The sequence below is a fragment of the Trachurus japonicus genome, chromosome 24 (assembly GCF_045865225.1).
Source record: "Trachurus japonicus isolate A0001 chromosome 24, Traja_1.0".
Taxonomy (NCBI): domain Eukaryota; kingdom Metazoa; phylum Chordata; class Actinopteri; order Carangiformes; family Carangidae; genus Trachurus; species Trachurus japonicus.
Window position 1 is genome coordinate 2365557 of NC_140930.1, and position 15098 is coordinate 2380654.

The 15098-nt window shown below is 44.6% G+C and overlaps 1 long non-coding RNA gene across 1 annotated transcript in view; it reads left to right on the top strand.

Annotated features, from left to right (window-relative positions):
* The first annotated feature begins 1960 nt into the window (after positions 1–1960).
* LOC146961122 (uncharacterized) overlaps positions 1961–15098 on the top strand; it is a 50103-nt gene continuing 36965 nt past the window's right edge. Inside the window, exon 1 of the long non-coding RNA XR_015035255.1 lies at positions 1961–2018. This is a non-coding gene — a long non-coding RNA (uncharacterized LOC146961122). The remainder of the gene's footprint in view (positions 2019–15098) is intronic.

A 15098-nucleotide genomic window follows, 5' to 3' on the forward strand; every position in this document is an offset into this window, starting at 1 on the left:
GCGAGCAGAAACCCCGACGGGTTTAAAAAGAGAGAAAAAGCAAAAGGAAAAAGTGACAAAAGAAAAGTGAAAATCAAGATGACAAACAGACGACACGTGTGATGTGAAACTGTGAAACAGCCTGAACCAGCCTGTCAGCCGCTTCTACTCCTTTACTGTCGGATTCATCGAAGGTTTTTTTTATTTTTTTTCATGTTTTTTATTATTGAAACGTCGGTGTCAAAGTGAGAAAACAACAAACAAACAGGAAGAAATGTTTTTAATTAAATGAAATGAGAAAGCAGAAGACAACAACACATCTGCTTTCTTATCGTCTGACACAGATTTATTCTCTCACAGCGGCTGGCGACCTTTTGACCTTTTGGAGTGGCTCAGTTTAGAGGTTTTGTTTTGGACGTTACGAGGACAAAACTATGTGGACGAGACGGTTGCACCTGTGTGTGTGTGTGTGTGTGTGTGTGTGACCCTGATGTCAGGTTTAGCCGGCGGGGTCGAGGTCGGGGCTGCGGAGCGGGAAACACGGAGGAAAAGGTCAAAGCCGGAGTTCAGAGTTGTCGTCTGAATCATCTGCTGCAGGAACGTGTTGCTCACGTTGTCGAGAGCATTTACACACATTTACAATCTGAACTCTCTTCTCCTCTGTGTCTCTAACCTTCCTCTCCTCCATCTGCATTTGGATAACGTTATTTATCATCAAGGACCCTTCAATTGACACGAATTAGACCACAGACCCAAAATTTTAAAGCAAACACCAGAAGAAATACACAAATATATTTGTTAGGAGACTGAAGAACGTTACTTTTTTTAGTCAATGTACATTCAAATTAGGATTTTGCATTTTTGGAAATTTCTAGAAAAAAAGTGGTACAATTTTTCCAGAAACATTTAAACATCTCTAGGAAAATGTGGTCCAAATTCTCAAAAAAAATAAATAAATAAATAAATTCTAGAAGAAAAAAAAAAAAAAGTAAAAACATTTCTGGAAAAAAATTGTAAACATTTCTCAAAAAAATATATTTTTTAATTCTAGAAAAAAATGGTAAAATTTCTAAAAATAAAATAAAATAAAATAAATAAATAAAAAAAGTGGCAAAAGTCTCTCCAAAAAAGGTTTTTTAAAATTCTAGAAAAAAATGGTAAAAAAAAAAAAAAAAAAAAAGTGGTAGAAATTTCTCTAAAAAAAAAAAAAAAGTAAAAAAAATTCTGGATTTGTTTTTTTTTATTTTTACAAATTTCTCAAAAATTATTATTTTTTTTTAATCTAGAAAAAATGGTAAAATTTCTAAAAAATAAAATAAAATAAATTACTGAATTTAAAAAAGTGGTAAAAAATTTCTCAAAAAGTTTTTTAAAAAATTCTAGAAAAAAATGGTACCATGTGTATATGTGTGTAGTCTTATCTGTCATCGACAAGAGATTACGGGATCTTACAAGGTTGGTTTTCAGCCAAGAGACGCTCCATTCTCCCTGGAACTAGTTACTAGTCATGTAGTTAACCAGAACTAGAGACAAGGGACACATGGAGCTGAGTTAACCCTTTAAGTCCTGAACAGGAAGGAATCGACACAGTGGGAGTCACCAAACTAAACAACAGAAAACAAATACGCTCGTTTCCCTCGGTGTTGATCGTTGCTTTAAAGTTTGTCTTCAGCTTCAACTGGAGGCAAAACAGCTTCAGTACAAACACACAGCAGCATCCGAGGTGTGTGAGCGTGTGTGTGTGTGTGTGTGTGTGTGTGTGTTGGGGTTCGGGGTGCTGTCACGTCAGACGTCTCCATGGTGATTCATCATATATAGCTACAGTCATTGTTTTGTTTTGTGTTGTTTTTTTCCGCTGTTGGCAACTGAAAACGTGAAGAGAAGCAGGCGGCCATGTTGTTGTGGTTTGTTTACAGCAGGTGGATTTACATAAAACAACAAACATGTCCTCATTATGTCCCCCCCCCCCTGCCCCCCCCTCAGGGACCGTGACCAGACCAGGACTCGTTAAACTGGACCAGAACAAACAGCTGCACCAGGTAGGACCAGTGTGTGTGTGTGTGTGTGTGTGTGTGTGTGTGTGTGTGTGTGTGTGGACATTGTTTACAGTCAAACTTTACACAGCAGAGTTACTATTGACAGGGAATTAATCGGTGTCAGCCAATCAGAAGAGGAGAAGGAGGAGGCGGCTCTGTGACTCTCTTCTGATTGGCCGACTGTTTTCTAAAGTGATCCAATATAAAAGAAAAATAGAGCAGATTTCAGAATAAAAGACTCTTAGAGAAACTAAAAATCCTGCAAGTTGTTGTGCAATGGATGGTGGGTCCAGGTGGTGGTGAGGGGGCGGGGCTTAGTTATGACATCACAAAGTGACAGGAAGTCCTGACGGCTGGTTTTAAGGCTTTGATAGAAACATCTACCTTTATTCTGAAGGAGCTTTAACACAAACATCTACCTTTATTCTGAAGGAGCTTTAACACAAACATCTACCTTTATTCTGAAGGAGCTTTAACACAAACATCTACCTTTATTCTGAAGGAGCTTTAACACAAACATCTACCTTTATTCTGAAGGAGCTTTAACACAAACATCTACCTTTATTTTGAAGGAGCTGTAATGAAACATCTACCTTTATTCTGAAGGAGCTTTAACACAAACATCTACCTTTATTCTGAAGGAGCTTTAACACAAACATCTACCTTTATTCTGAAGGAGCTTTAACACAAAAATCTACCTTTATTCTGAAGGAGCTTTAATACAAACATCTACCTTTATTTTGAAGGAGCTTTAACACAAACATCTACCTTTATTCTGAAGGAGCTTTAACACAAACATCTACCTTTATTTTGAAGGAGCTTTAACACAAACATCTACCTTTATTCTGAAGGAGCTTTAACACAAACATCTACCTTTATTCTGAAGGAGCTTTAACACAAACATCTACCTTTATTCTGAAGGAGCTTTAACACAAACATCTACCTTTTTTACCATATGGAGCTTTAATTATTGATGGCAGCAGATCAAATGATGATGATGAAGTGAATTTATTTAGTAAAAGTTGTTGTTGTGTCGAACATGAGGACGATGAAGTTGCTTGTTGAACATAATGTGACATGAATAACATGAATAGCAGTAAAACAACCTCAAGTAACAGAGATAAAATGTGTTTAACTCATTAAATTTCACCATCAGGTCGATTTAAAACGAGCTTTAAGGTAAAAAATCTTCTTGGCAGGAAGTGAGAGCTGTGAAAATGAGGAGAAAATGGTGGGAAGAGACTTTCTTTGTAATAATAACCATCATTATGATTTAAAATGGCTGATGCCTTTGTGTGAGTGTGTGTGAGTGAGTGTGTGAGAGAGAGAGAGGCAGCCTCACACAGAGAACCAGACGGTAAGACAAGCAGAGAGTTGAGCTGGATTCATTTAGCCAGAATTACTCTCGCTGTTTTTTCCCGGCTGGTTGCCGGGGCAACCGGCCAGCTTTCGTTACCGGAGGTGTCACCTCGGCCTGGGAGTGTAAAAAAATGAAATGAAAGAGAGAGAAAAAAAAGAAAAAACTGCAGCTGAACGAAGCCACGTCAAAGTTTCTGTAGCTGCTCAGAGGCGCTTTATTTTGAAATATGATGAGGAACGAGTGGACAGGGATCAATATCTATCTTTATGTTATTATTGGAAAAGGTTTTATCACAACATACCAATCAAAGTTTATTATTTTAATGAAATAATCAGTTCTATCAGATCAAGGTAACACATTATAATAAGTACACAACACTATTAAGCTTTAGTTAAGCATTAAATACTGTATTCGTCATTTATAACACACAAATACTCATTAGTATGTTGTTTATAGACATAGTTACAAATGTTTTACTCATCATTTATCAGCACTAACTGTGTTTATAATGAGTATTCATGCATTATAAATGATGAATTCAGTATTTATTATGAGATAATAACACAACGTTACCACACAGAGTTGTTTTAGAGGGAAATTCATGGAAAACCGCTGATGCACGTTGCCTTCAGGGACAGTTTTTCATCAACAGTCTCTGTATTTCCCTCTAAAACAACTCTGTGTGGTAACGTTGTGGTATTATCTCATAGCGTGGTGAATGTGCAGCTCACAACTTGTCCACCAGAGCGTTGTGGAGTTGTTGGATTGTGTATTTGATGAGTTTGTGATGAGTTTGAAACCAAGAAATCCCATAATGAGCCTCCGTAGCGTAGCTCTGAGCAGCTCACGGCTCTGCTCCGCCATTCTAAAAAATAGCTTGCACCGACAATTAAAGGTAACGAACCTACTGCTACAGTATGACTATAGGGGTTATTATGGCAATGGGCGAATAACGAATTTGCCCAAAAAATGTTGAACTATCCCTTTAAGAGGAGGATAATGATAATAAATACACAGTAAGTCCTATATAAGTGTTTTCTGATTGGTCGTTTTATTGTGAAAGGACAAGAAGAAACACCTGTTCACAGTCGTTCAGGCCACTGGATGTGTGTGTGTGTGTGTGTGTGTCCATGTGTGTGTGTCCGTGTGTGTGTGTGTGTGTGTGTGTGTAACTTCCTCTTCCTGTGCCTCATGGTATCATCAGGATGAGATGAACGATGTCATCCATCTCTCTCTCCTGCCCCCCTCACTCTCACTTCACTCCCTCTCTCCTGCATGTGCTCTCACCCACTCTGTGTGTGTGTGTGTGTGTGTGTGTGTGTGTCTGTGTGTGTGTCTGTGTGTGTGTGTGTGTGTGTGTGTGTGTGTGTGTGTGTCTGTGTGTGTGTGTGTGTGTGTCTGTGTGTGTGTGTGTGTGGTTGAGTCCGTCAGCAGCAACAGAAATAGATCATGCAAAGCAGAGATTACTATCTGCACCTCAAAGCACCAACGTGTGTGTGTGTGTGTGTGTGTGTGTGGGCCTTTAAACTTCATACACTGTCATCTCTGTCATCACACACACACACACACACACACACACACACACACACACACACACACACACACACACACACACACACACACAGGATATGCGTCAGTGCTTGCAGACTGTGCACATGCAGCAGTGTGTGTGTGTGTGTGGGTTGTGAGGCCATCGAACGTGACGAATGTCAACGGCTGAAACACAGAGAGACGATCGGTAGTGATGAAGATAACACAAACATCTACTTTTATTGTGAAGGAGCTTTAATACAAACATCTACCTTTATTGTGAAGGAGCTTTAATACAAACATCTACCTTTATTCTGAAGGAGCTTTAACACAAACATCTACCTTTATTGTGAAGGAGCTTTAATACAAACATCTACCTTTATTCTGAAGGAGCTTTAACACAAACATGTGAAATCTGAAACACAGGCTGTGTTCGAAATCACCCCCATCACGGATGTAGTGCACTATATAGTGTGTTTGCCATTTTGTAGTGTTGTTCGAATTCTCCGCGATTAATTTCATCCAGTAGTGGATGACAAAACACCCACAATGCACCGCGATATTGAGTGAACAAGCGATGTACACTACTTTCTACTCCCGTATCCCACAATGCAATGCGGTCGTGTTTTGCCAGAGAAGAAGAGGAAGCTAATTAGCATGTTAGCTAGGATTTATTTAGGCAATTTACCAAAAAAACTCCTCAGACGTATTTGCCTTGGCTCCGTTTGCCTGAGCAGCAGGAGTTGGGCAGCAGCATCCCAACAACAACAGGCAGCATTAAATCAATCTGATAAAGAAACTGGAGTAGAACATGTAGTAAATACGAGCTAACGAGCTAAGCTAATAGCCACAGCTAACCAGCTAAGCTAATAGCCACAGCTCACGGTCGGGACACACAACAGTAGTCGACCAAACCAAACTCCCGATATTTCAACAGTTTATTGTCCGAGAAACACAACCACACAGAATCACATCCTCTAATGTTCCAGCAAGTGTCCAGTTTTCCTTATTTTATTTTTATGTGTCCGGTTTGTTTAATGATTCTCGGTGCGTCTGCTACGTCACAGCAGTAGGCTAACACGCTAACACGCTAACAGCTGGAGCATCAACTGACGCAACCACGTCCAGAAAATGACCGTCAAGTGTCCGAATTCTCCTCCCGTCGTTCCCTACATCGTGTACATGATGTAGTCACTATATCATATACATGATGTAGTGGATAGGGAGTGAGTGAGTGGGTGATTTCGAACACAGCCACAGAGTAGTGAAGTAGTGATGAAGATAGTTTATGTCCATCTTCCTCTTCTTCTTCCTCCTCCTTCTCCTCCTCCTCCTCCTCCTCTTCCTCCTCCTCCTCCTTCTCCTCCTCCTCCTCCTCCTCCTCCTCGACAGCTGACAGACGTCTCAGCGTCTTTGGACGGAGGATTAAAGAATGAAAACAGGATCAGAGTCGTGTTTGGTCGAGAATTTACTGAGGAAGAACAATTAATTCACTCTGTGTGGCTGTGGCCAACACTGATCTATCCACCACTTTCCGGAGAACGACGCTGGGTGTCGCCATGACACTCCATTCATTACATTGTAGATTAACGTTAGCTGGGCTAACCGTTAGCCGTTAGCAGTGTCTTAAATAACTCAATAAACACTAAACAGCCCATGAAAAAAATATTTTTTCCAGCGGATATCTTTGTAACAACATGACTGAGCTAACTGGAGTAGTTTCATGTCGTGTCCGACAACGGGAGGGTTTTAACAGCTGACGTCCTGCTGTTAGTTTGCTGCTGCTGTTAGCTGTCAGCAGCAGCGAAGCTAACGGCTACGATAACCATGACTAGTTGCAGAGGCGTGCACACAGAAGTGGTGGTGTTTGATCGGTAATTCGTTTAATAGACTTGACAAACATCAGATTTAATCAAAACGGTTTTGGCAGCCCGGAGCCTCCACATTTGGTGCCTACACCGGTGGCTAATGCTACCAGTTAGCCGCTAACGCTACCAGTTAGCCGCTCGCTAGAATGCTACTAAGTTGTTGAAAACCGACTTCCGTTGTGGTGTGACGCAATGGATCATGGGAAAATAAAGTGGTGGATACACCGAGTCGGTAACCAAGGAAACGTCACTTCCGGTCCGAGCCGTGGGGGAAAACAAACCGATTCCCCCGTAGACATACGTATGAAAAGCTGCATTTTAAACCTTTGTCTAACGCTTGTCTGCTGTCATGTCTTAGTTTGAATCACTTGTATCTGCTGACAAAGAGCTAGAGATTAAAAAACTCATCACAATCCGGGTCCATTGTTGTCCGTACATTTTAAAATATTGGAGACGATGCCTAAGAGTTGTTGTGAACCATTTTACACCGCAAATAAACTGAAAAACCACAACCTGAACTTTTATATCTTACCCAACCGTGTGACGGCTCTGACCGGAAGTGACGTTTCCTTGGTTACCGACTCGGTGTATACTGCTCCTTCACAATAAAGGTAGATGTTTGTGTTAAAGCAGAAGTAAGCGATCCGGTCGTTTTGGCTAATGCTGCGTTCCAGGCAGGCTTTTGAAACCGTAAATTACAGCTTCAAGTCACAACTTACGACTTTGTAGCGTTCCAGGCAACCCACTCGTGTTTCTCCGACCTGTTTTACCTGTGAAAGTCACTATAACGGCCACTCGTAACTTCTGACCCGTGAACTCGTACCAGATCAAACTGGTACCACTTCACAGGTAGGAAAAACACGAGTTACGGGCTGCCTTGAACGCACCATAACAGTCCTCGTCCCTACGTCACCACATTCAGGCGCATCCCTTGGCTGCACACACAGAGAGGACTGCCCCTTTATGCCGTTCTCTCTCCTCATTGGATAAAGGTTGTAGGATACAAGGAAAGTTTTCTCCTGGGCTCAGAGCAGAGCAGAGTGACTGACAGACCCGTGTTTCAGACCAAACACTCTATAGAAGTGATTGCTGTCGGAAGATACAACTATTTAAGACTTAGATTAACACAAATATATCACTTACTTCTGCTTTAGAGCTCCTTCAGAATAAAGGTAGATGTTTCTATTAAAGCTCCTTCTAGGTGGATCAGCCCTTCAAAATAAAAGCAGGTGCAGCGTTCAGTCAAACACAAACATCGGAGCAGAGATGTTCATCCGCTCATTTATTCAGGTTTTTATTTTTATATTTTTAGTGCCTTGAATCCGTCATCAGAGTGAACATGTGACCGTAGCAACACAACAACAACAGCTGAGGCTTAAAGGCCGACTAAAAAAAAAAACATGAAAAACAGCTGAAAATGTCAGTGAATGAAGTGAAATAACAAAAAGGAAACAGAGAGAGAGAGAAAGAGAGGGAGAGAGGGAGGGATGGAGGACCAAATGGATACGGTCACCATGGTAACCGCAGAGTTGGTACATTGAGAAGTACACCGAGAATTAGGAGGAGGAGGAGGAGAGAAAAAAAAAAACAGAAAAAAAAAGAGAAAAGTGTTGGACAGAAAGGAACTGAGAGAGAACTCACATCCACATCGATCGCTGCTCTCTGATTGGCCGAAACCTCACAGCAGCCGAACCAGGAAGTGACTGACACACCTCCACTCCTACACACACAATGGTGCGTTCAAATCTAAAAAGAAAGAAAGCAAAAAACAAACAACAAAAAGAAAGAAATTGTGTGTGTGCGCGTGTGTGTGTGTGTGTATGTCGTTGCCATAGCGACGGCGGATGCAAGCTGTGCCCTTGACAGCTCCACACACACACACACGCATTGACGAACAGCTGTGTCCAAATGAATGGCCTCTCCCCCCTTCTCCCCCCTCTGAGTGTGTGTCTGTGTGTGTGTGTGTGTGTGTGTGTGTGTCTGAGATAACAGAGCAGACAGAATTTGAATAGCATTATGGGATATGACTGTTGCCGCGACGACCGCAGTTAGTTTGGTTCCCATTTCCTCCAGGTAACCAGAAGTCCAGAGGACGCTTTGTTTGTCCATTCAAATCACAGGGAAAGCAGCGTGTGTGTGTGTGTCTGTGTGTGTGTCTGTGTGTGTTAGTATGAGTGTGCGTAAGTATGAGAGTTTGTGTGTCTGTGTGTGTGTGTTGTGTGTCTGTGTGTGTCTTTTTGTGTGTGTGAGGGTGAAGACTTTAGACTTATGGTTGATGTCAGTCAGACACGTTATGAATGGGTGTGTGTCTTTACACGTGATACAAGACGTGTGTGTGCATGTGTGCGTTTGTGTAGCAGTGTGTGTGTGTTTGTGTGTGTAGCAGTGTGTGTGTGTGTGTGTGTGTAACAGTGTGTGTGTGTGTGAACAGCACAGTGCTACACAACAAGGAGCTTTGGTTTCACTTCCGCATCGTTCTTCATGCAAATGAAGCTTTGTTGCTTCTGCAGCTGCACACTTCCTGTACAGCTCAGTGTGTGTGTCTGTGTGTGTGTGTGTCTGTGTGTGTGTGTGTGTGTGTGTGTGTGTGTGTGAGGAAGTCTGCACTCTGCATAAGTTGTGGTTCTCTGCATGTGTGTGTGTGTGTGTGTTTGCTCTGAGCTTCATGGTTTCAGGTCTGACTGAACTGTTCAAACTCATTCAGACTTTCAAAATAAGACGAAGGGATGGAGGGATGATGGAGGGATAGAGGGAGGGATGGACCAAGGGAGGACAAGGTCAAGAGAGCAGGGGGGGGGGGTAGGGGGGGGTTGTAATTAGCTGTTATCACTCCAGCCATCCCTTCTTTTTTAGTTCCTCTCTCCCTCTCCTTTTTCTTTCTGCCCCACCACCTTTTCTTCCAGTCCTCCATCTTTATTCTTCTATCTCTCCTTTCACTCACCTCTTGTCCTCTCTCATCCATCTATCCATCCCCCTTCCTCTCCCTCTATCGTTTCCTCTCTTACTTCGTCTCCCCTCCCTCCTTTCATTCCTCTGCTATTTCTCCCTCCTCCTTTCTCCTCTCCTCTCCTGTCCTTCCTTCCTTTCTCCTCTCCTCTCCTCTCCTCTCCTCTCCTCTTCTCCTCTCCTCTTCTCCTCTCCTCTCCTCTCCTCTTCTCCTCTCCTCTTCTCCTCTCCTCTCCTCTCCTCTCTTCTCCTCTCCTCTCCTCTCCTTCCTTTCTGCTCTCCTCCTCTCTCCCTCCTTTCTCTTCTCTTCTCCTCTCCTCTCCTCTCCTTCCTTCCTTTCTCCTCTCCTCTCCTCTTCTCTCCCTCCTTTCTCCTCTCCTCTCCTCCTTTCTTTCTTTCTTTCTTTCTTTCTTTCTTTCTCCTCTCCTCTCCTCTCCTCTCCTCTCCTCTCCTCTCTTCTCCTCTCCTCTCCTCTCCTCTCCTTCCTTTCTGCTCTCCTCCTCTCTCCCTCCTTTCTCTTCTCTTCTCCTCTCCTCTCCTCTCCTCTCCTCTCCTCTCCTCTCCTCTCCTCTCCTCTCCTCTCCTTCCTTCCTTCCTTTCTCCTCTCCTCTCCTCTCCTCTCCCTCCTTTCTCCTCTCCTCTCCTCCTTTCTTTCTTTCTTTCTTTCTTTCTCCTCTCCTCTTCTCTCCTCTCCTCTCCTCTCCTCTGTCATTATGCCCTTCCTCTCCTCCTCCCCTCCTCCCCCCCTCCCCCCTCCTGTCATTTCCCCCCAGCCTTCATCTTTTCATCCCTCCCTCCCTCCGTCTTCTCTCCATCATCATCTCCTCTGCCAGGGAGGAACAGGTGGCTCGGCTCTGCTGTGCCACTCGGTGGCTTCCTGCCCGAAACCGAGAGGGAGGGAGGGAGGAGGGAGGAGAGAGGGAGGGGGGGAGGGAGGGGGGAGAGAGAGAAATAGAGAGGGAGGGGGGAGAGAGAGAGAAAGAGGAAGGATGGAGGGAGAGAAAGAGAGAGAGAGAGAGAGAGAGAGAGGTTGTGGTCCATGTCAGAGCCCTGGCTGCTCTCAGACTGGTAACATGTGACGGACGGAAGGAGGAGGAGGAGGAGGAGGAGGAGGAGGAGGAGGAGGGAGGGAGGAGAGGGGGGGAGGAGGAGGAGGAGGAGGAGTGGGAGGAAGTGGAAAAGGAGGAGGGGGGGAGGGGGGGGGGGGTACTGAAGGCTGTGATTTTCTAGATGGAGAGAGAGAGAGAGGGAGGGATGGAGGGAGAGAGCAGCAGGTGCTTCAGCTGAGATGTTTCTGTGCAGCAGCAGCAGTGACATCACTTCCTGTCCTCACACAGGAAGTGATGTCACCACGGCGTCGAGCTTCGTCTCAGGGAAACACTCTAAACACTTCTTCTTCCTCCTCCTCCTCTTCTTGTCCTTTTCCCTCTCCTCCTTCTTTTTCTCCTTTTCCTACTCCCCCTCTCCTTCTTTCTCCTCCTCTTCCTCTTCTTTTCTGCTTCTTCCTCCTCCTCCTCTTCTTCTTTTTCTCCTTCTCCCTCCTCCTCCTCCTCCTCTTCTTTTTCTCCTTCCTCCTCCTCCTCCTCTTATTTTTTCCTTCCTCCTCCTCCTCCTCCTCTTCCTCTTTCTCCTCCTCCTCCTCTTCTTCTTCCTCCTCCTCCTCTTCTTCATCTTCCTCCTCCTCTTCTTCCTCTTCCTCCTCCTCCTCTTCTTTTTCTCCTTCTCCTTCTCCTCCTCCTCCTCTTCTTCTTCCTCTTCCTTCTCCTCCTCCTCTTCTTCCTCTTCCTCCTCTTTTTCTTCATTTTTCTCCTCCTCCTCCTCCTCCTCTTCTTCCTCTTCCTCCTCCTCTTCTTCTTTTTCTCCTTTTTCCTCCTCCCCCTCTCCTTCTTCTTCCTCCTCTTCTTTTTCTCCTTCTCCCTCCTCCTCCCCCTCTCATTCTTCTTTTTCTCCTTCTCCCTCCTCCTCTTCTCCTCCTCCTCCTCCTCCTCTTCTTTTTCTCCTTCTCCCTCCTCCTCCCCCTCTGATTCTTCTCCTTCCTCCTCTTCTTTTTCTCCTTCTCCCTCCTCCTCTTCTTTTCTCCTTCTTCCTCTTCCTCTCCTTCATTTTCTCCTTCTCCCTCCTCCTCCTCTTTCTCCTCCTCCTCCCCCTCTCATTCTTCTCCTTCTTCCTCCTCCTCCTTTCCTTCCTCCTCTTCTCCTCCATGTGTTTTTATAACTTTAATGATGAGTTATGTTGCTGTAGTTTCATCCCTCTCTCCTCTTTTCCTCTTTTTTCCTCCTCTGCTCTATTTTTATTCTCTCCGTCTGCACTAATCTTAATCTCATGCTCAGTCTCTAAAAAAAAATATAAAAAATAAAAAAATTGACATATTTGGGAAATCGGGGGATTGTTGCTGGTAGCGGCAGCAGCTGGGATTAGCCACCGTTGCCGTAGCAGCAGCAGCTAGCCAGCCAGCTAACTCTCTCTCTACTCGTGGCATTAAGACTGATTAGCCGCGCCGCTAGCTCACTCACTCTCAGGGTATTAGGGCTTAAAAGCTAGCGCAGCTGGCTAAACGTAGCACCTCCTCGCGCCTCCCGTCCCTCATATGATGGGATGGAGGGAGGGGGAGAGGAGGGGAGAGATGGAGGGAGGGAGGAGAGGGGGGAGAGGAGGGGAGGGATGGAGGGAGAGAGGAGAGGGGGGAGAGGAGGGGAGGGATGGAGGGAGGGAGGGGATTAATGCTCGGTGCTAACGACGGTTAGCCGCGTGCGTGGCCTCGCCGGGCGAAGACTTAGCGCTTTAAAGAGAGAGAGGAAGTAAATCTGACACGAGCTGGAAACACACTCACTCTGTCTGCTCCGGTTAAGTGTGGAGGAATAAATAATACCTGAGGGATGAGGGAGGGGCAGCTGTGTGTCTGGGGGGGCAACACTGAGCTGGGGGGGGGGGGGGGGGGGGGGGCTTTTACTGAGCAGTAGCCTACCACCGCTACAGCTAAAGCTAAAGCTAAAGAAGCAGTGAAGATGTCTCGTCTCAGATTACTTCTCCACCTCTTTATCTTCTCTGGATGAATCAAAGCTAAGGATGTTTAAAAGCTTTGTTTAAGCCTTAAAGGGATAGTTCAACATTTTGGCAAATTGAAATTGGCCCATTGCCATAATCCCTATAGTCATAGCAGTAGGTTTGTTACCTTTAATTGTCGGTGCAAGCTGTTTTCAGAAAGCCGTGAGCTGCTCAGAGCTACGCTATATATGGAGGCTAATGGCTAACTTCTTGGTTTCCCTCATCATCAAACTCATCAAATACACAATCCAACAACTCCACAACGCTCTGGTGGACAAGTTGTGAGCTGCACATTCACCACGCTATGAGATAATAACACAACGTTACCACACAGAGTTGTTTTAGAGGGAAATACAGAGACTGATGATGAAAAACTGTCCCTGAAGGCAACACGCATCAGCGGTTTTGCATGAATTTCCCTCTAAAACAACTCTGTCTGGTGACGTTCTTTCCGTAGCGGAGCTCTGAGCAGCTCACGGCTCTGCTCCACCATTCTAAAAATAGCTTGCACCAACAATTAAAGGGACGTCTTGCCAAGAATGTTTTCATTCATCAAGAATTAAAGTCAGAGGTCGGAAGACGATCACATACCGTCGTAGTTCCCACCATAAACGGAGATTCGGCGGCGTTATTCTCATGACTCGCCACGAAACCGAAAGTAAAGAAACGCTGGTCGGCTCGCCCAGCATTTCCACCACCACTAATAATAACAAAATAACCATAGAGACAAAACCATAGATTTATCTAAAATGGACCATTAACAAGTGGTAACGGAGATTCATCCACATTAACGTGAGACTTTTTTATAACCAAATAGAAACTCCTGGTTGTCCCTTTAAAGGTAACTTGTGACTATAGGGATTATGGCAATGGGCCAATTTGCGAAAATGTTGAACTATCCCTTTAATTTACCAGTGCGTAGTAATTGTTCAAATCTGAATTCTTTTTTCACACTCTTTCCATCTCTCCATCCAGTCCACCCTCTCCTCCGTCTCTGTCCCTTCGCCTCCTGTTTCATCCCTCCCTCTCTCCCTCCTCCTCCTCCTCCTCTTCAAAGCTCTGTCTATCCGTCCCTGGATTCAGTCCTCCCCTCTCTCTTTCATCCCCCTCTCCTCTCTGTTCTCATCCTGTCTCGACTCGTCTCCTCCCTCTTCGTCTCCTCTCTGATGTGCTCCTCTCCTCTTTCTGCTCCCTTCTTCTCCCTCTCCTTCCTTCTTCTTCATCTCTTCCTCTTCTCCCCCTTTTTATTCGGCTTTTTGGTTCTCGTTTCTTCTCCCCTCCTCTATCTCCTCCCTTTCCTCTTTCTTCCTTTCCTTTCTGTCCTGTCCTCCTTTGTTTTCTCTCTCATTTCTTTTTCCTCCTCCTCCTCTACATCTTTCCGTTCTCTCCTCGTCTTTCATTCTCCATGTCATATGTTCCTCCTCTCTCTCTCTCCTCCCTTTTCATCTTTCTCTCCCTGTCCCTCTCCTCCTCTTCCATCTTTTCTTCTCCCCTTCCTTATCCTTTCTTCTTCTTAGCTGTCAACCTCCTCTCCTCCCTTCTCCTCCTCATCTTTCCTTCCTTCTCTCTTCCAGGATTTTTTTCTGGCATCTCTTTCCTCATTTTTTTTACCTCTACTTTTATTTGTCTTTTCTCCTCCTTTTTCTCTCCTCCTCCTCCTCCTCTACATCGTCCCTCTCTTTTGTCTTATTATCTTTCCTCCCTTTTTCATTCCTTTGGTTTTTCCTTCCCTCGTCGTTCCTCTTGTTGAAAGTTTTCACTTCTCTCTCCATCATCCATCATCTCTCCTCCTCCTCTTTTTCCATCTTTTCTTCTCTACTCACTTCTTTCTCCTCTCCTTTCCCTCCTTTCTCCTCTCCTCTTGTCCCCTTTCTTCCTTTTTCCTCTCTCCTCTCCTCTCCTCTCCTCTCCTCTCCTCTCCTCTCCTCCCCTTCCTTCCTTTCTCCTCTTCTTTCCTCTCCTTCCCCTGCTTTCTCCTCTCCTCTCCTCTCCTCTCCTCCCCTTCCTTCCTTTCTCCTCTCCTCTTTTGGTTTTTCCTTCCCTCGTCGTTCCTCTTGTTGAAACTTTTCTCTTCTCTCTCCATCATCCATCATCTCTCCTCCTCCTCCTTTTTTTCTTCCATCTTTTTTTCTTTGCCTGGTCTACTCACTTTCTTTTTTCCTCGAACATCCTTTCTTCTCTCCCCCTCCTCCCCCTCCTCCTCCTCCTCCTCTCGTCTGTCACTTGCTCTCTCTTTCTTCGCTCTCTCGCTCTTTTAACTGACGAAGCACGAGGCGAAAATTAGACGACACTTAGATATTTTCACTGTTTGTTTTCAAAGCACCTGATGTGTGT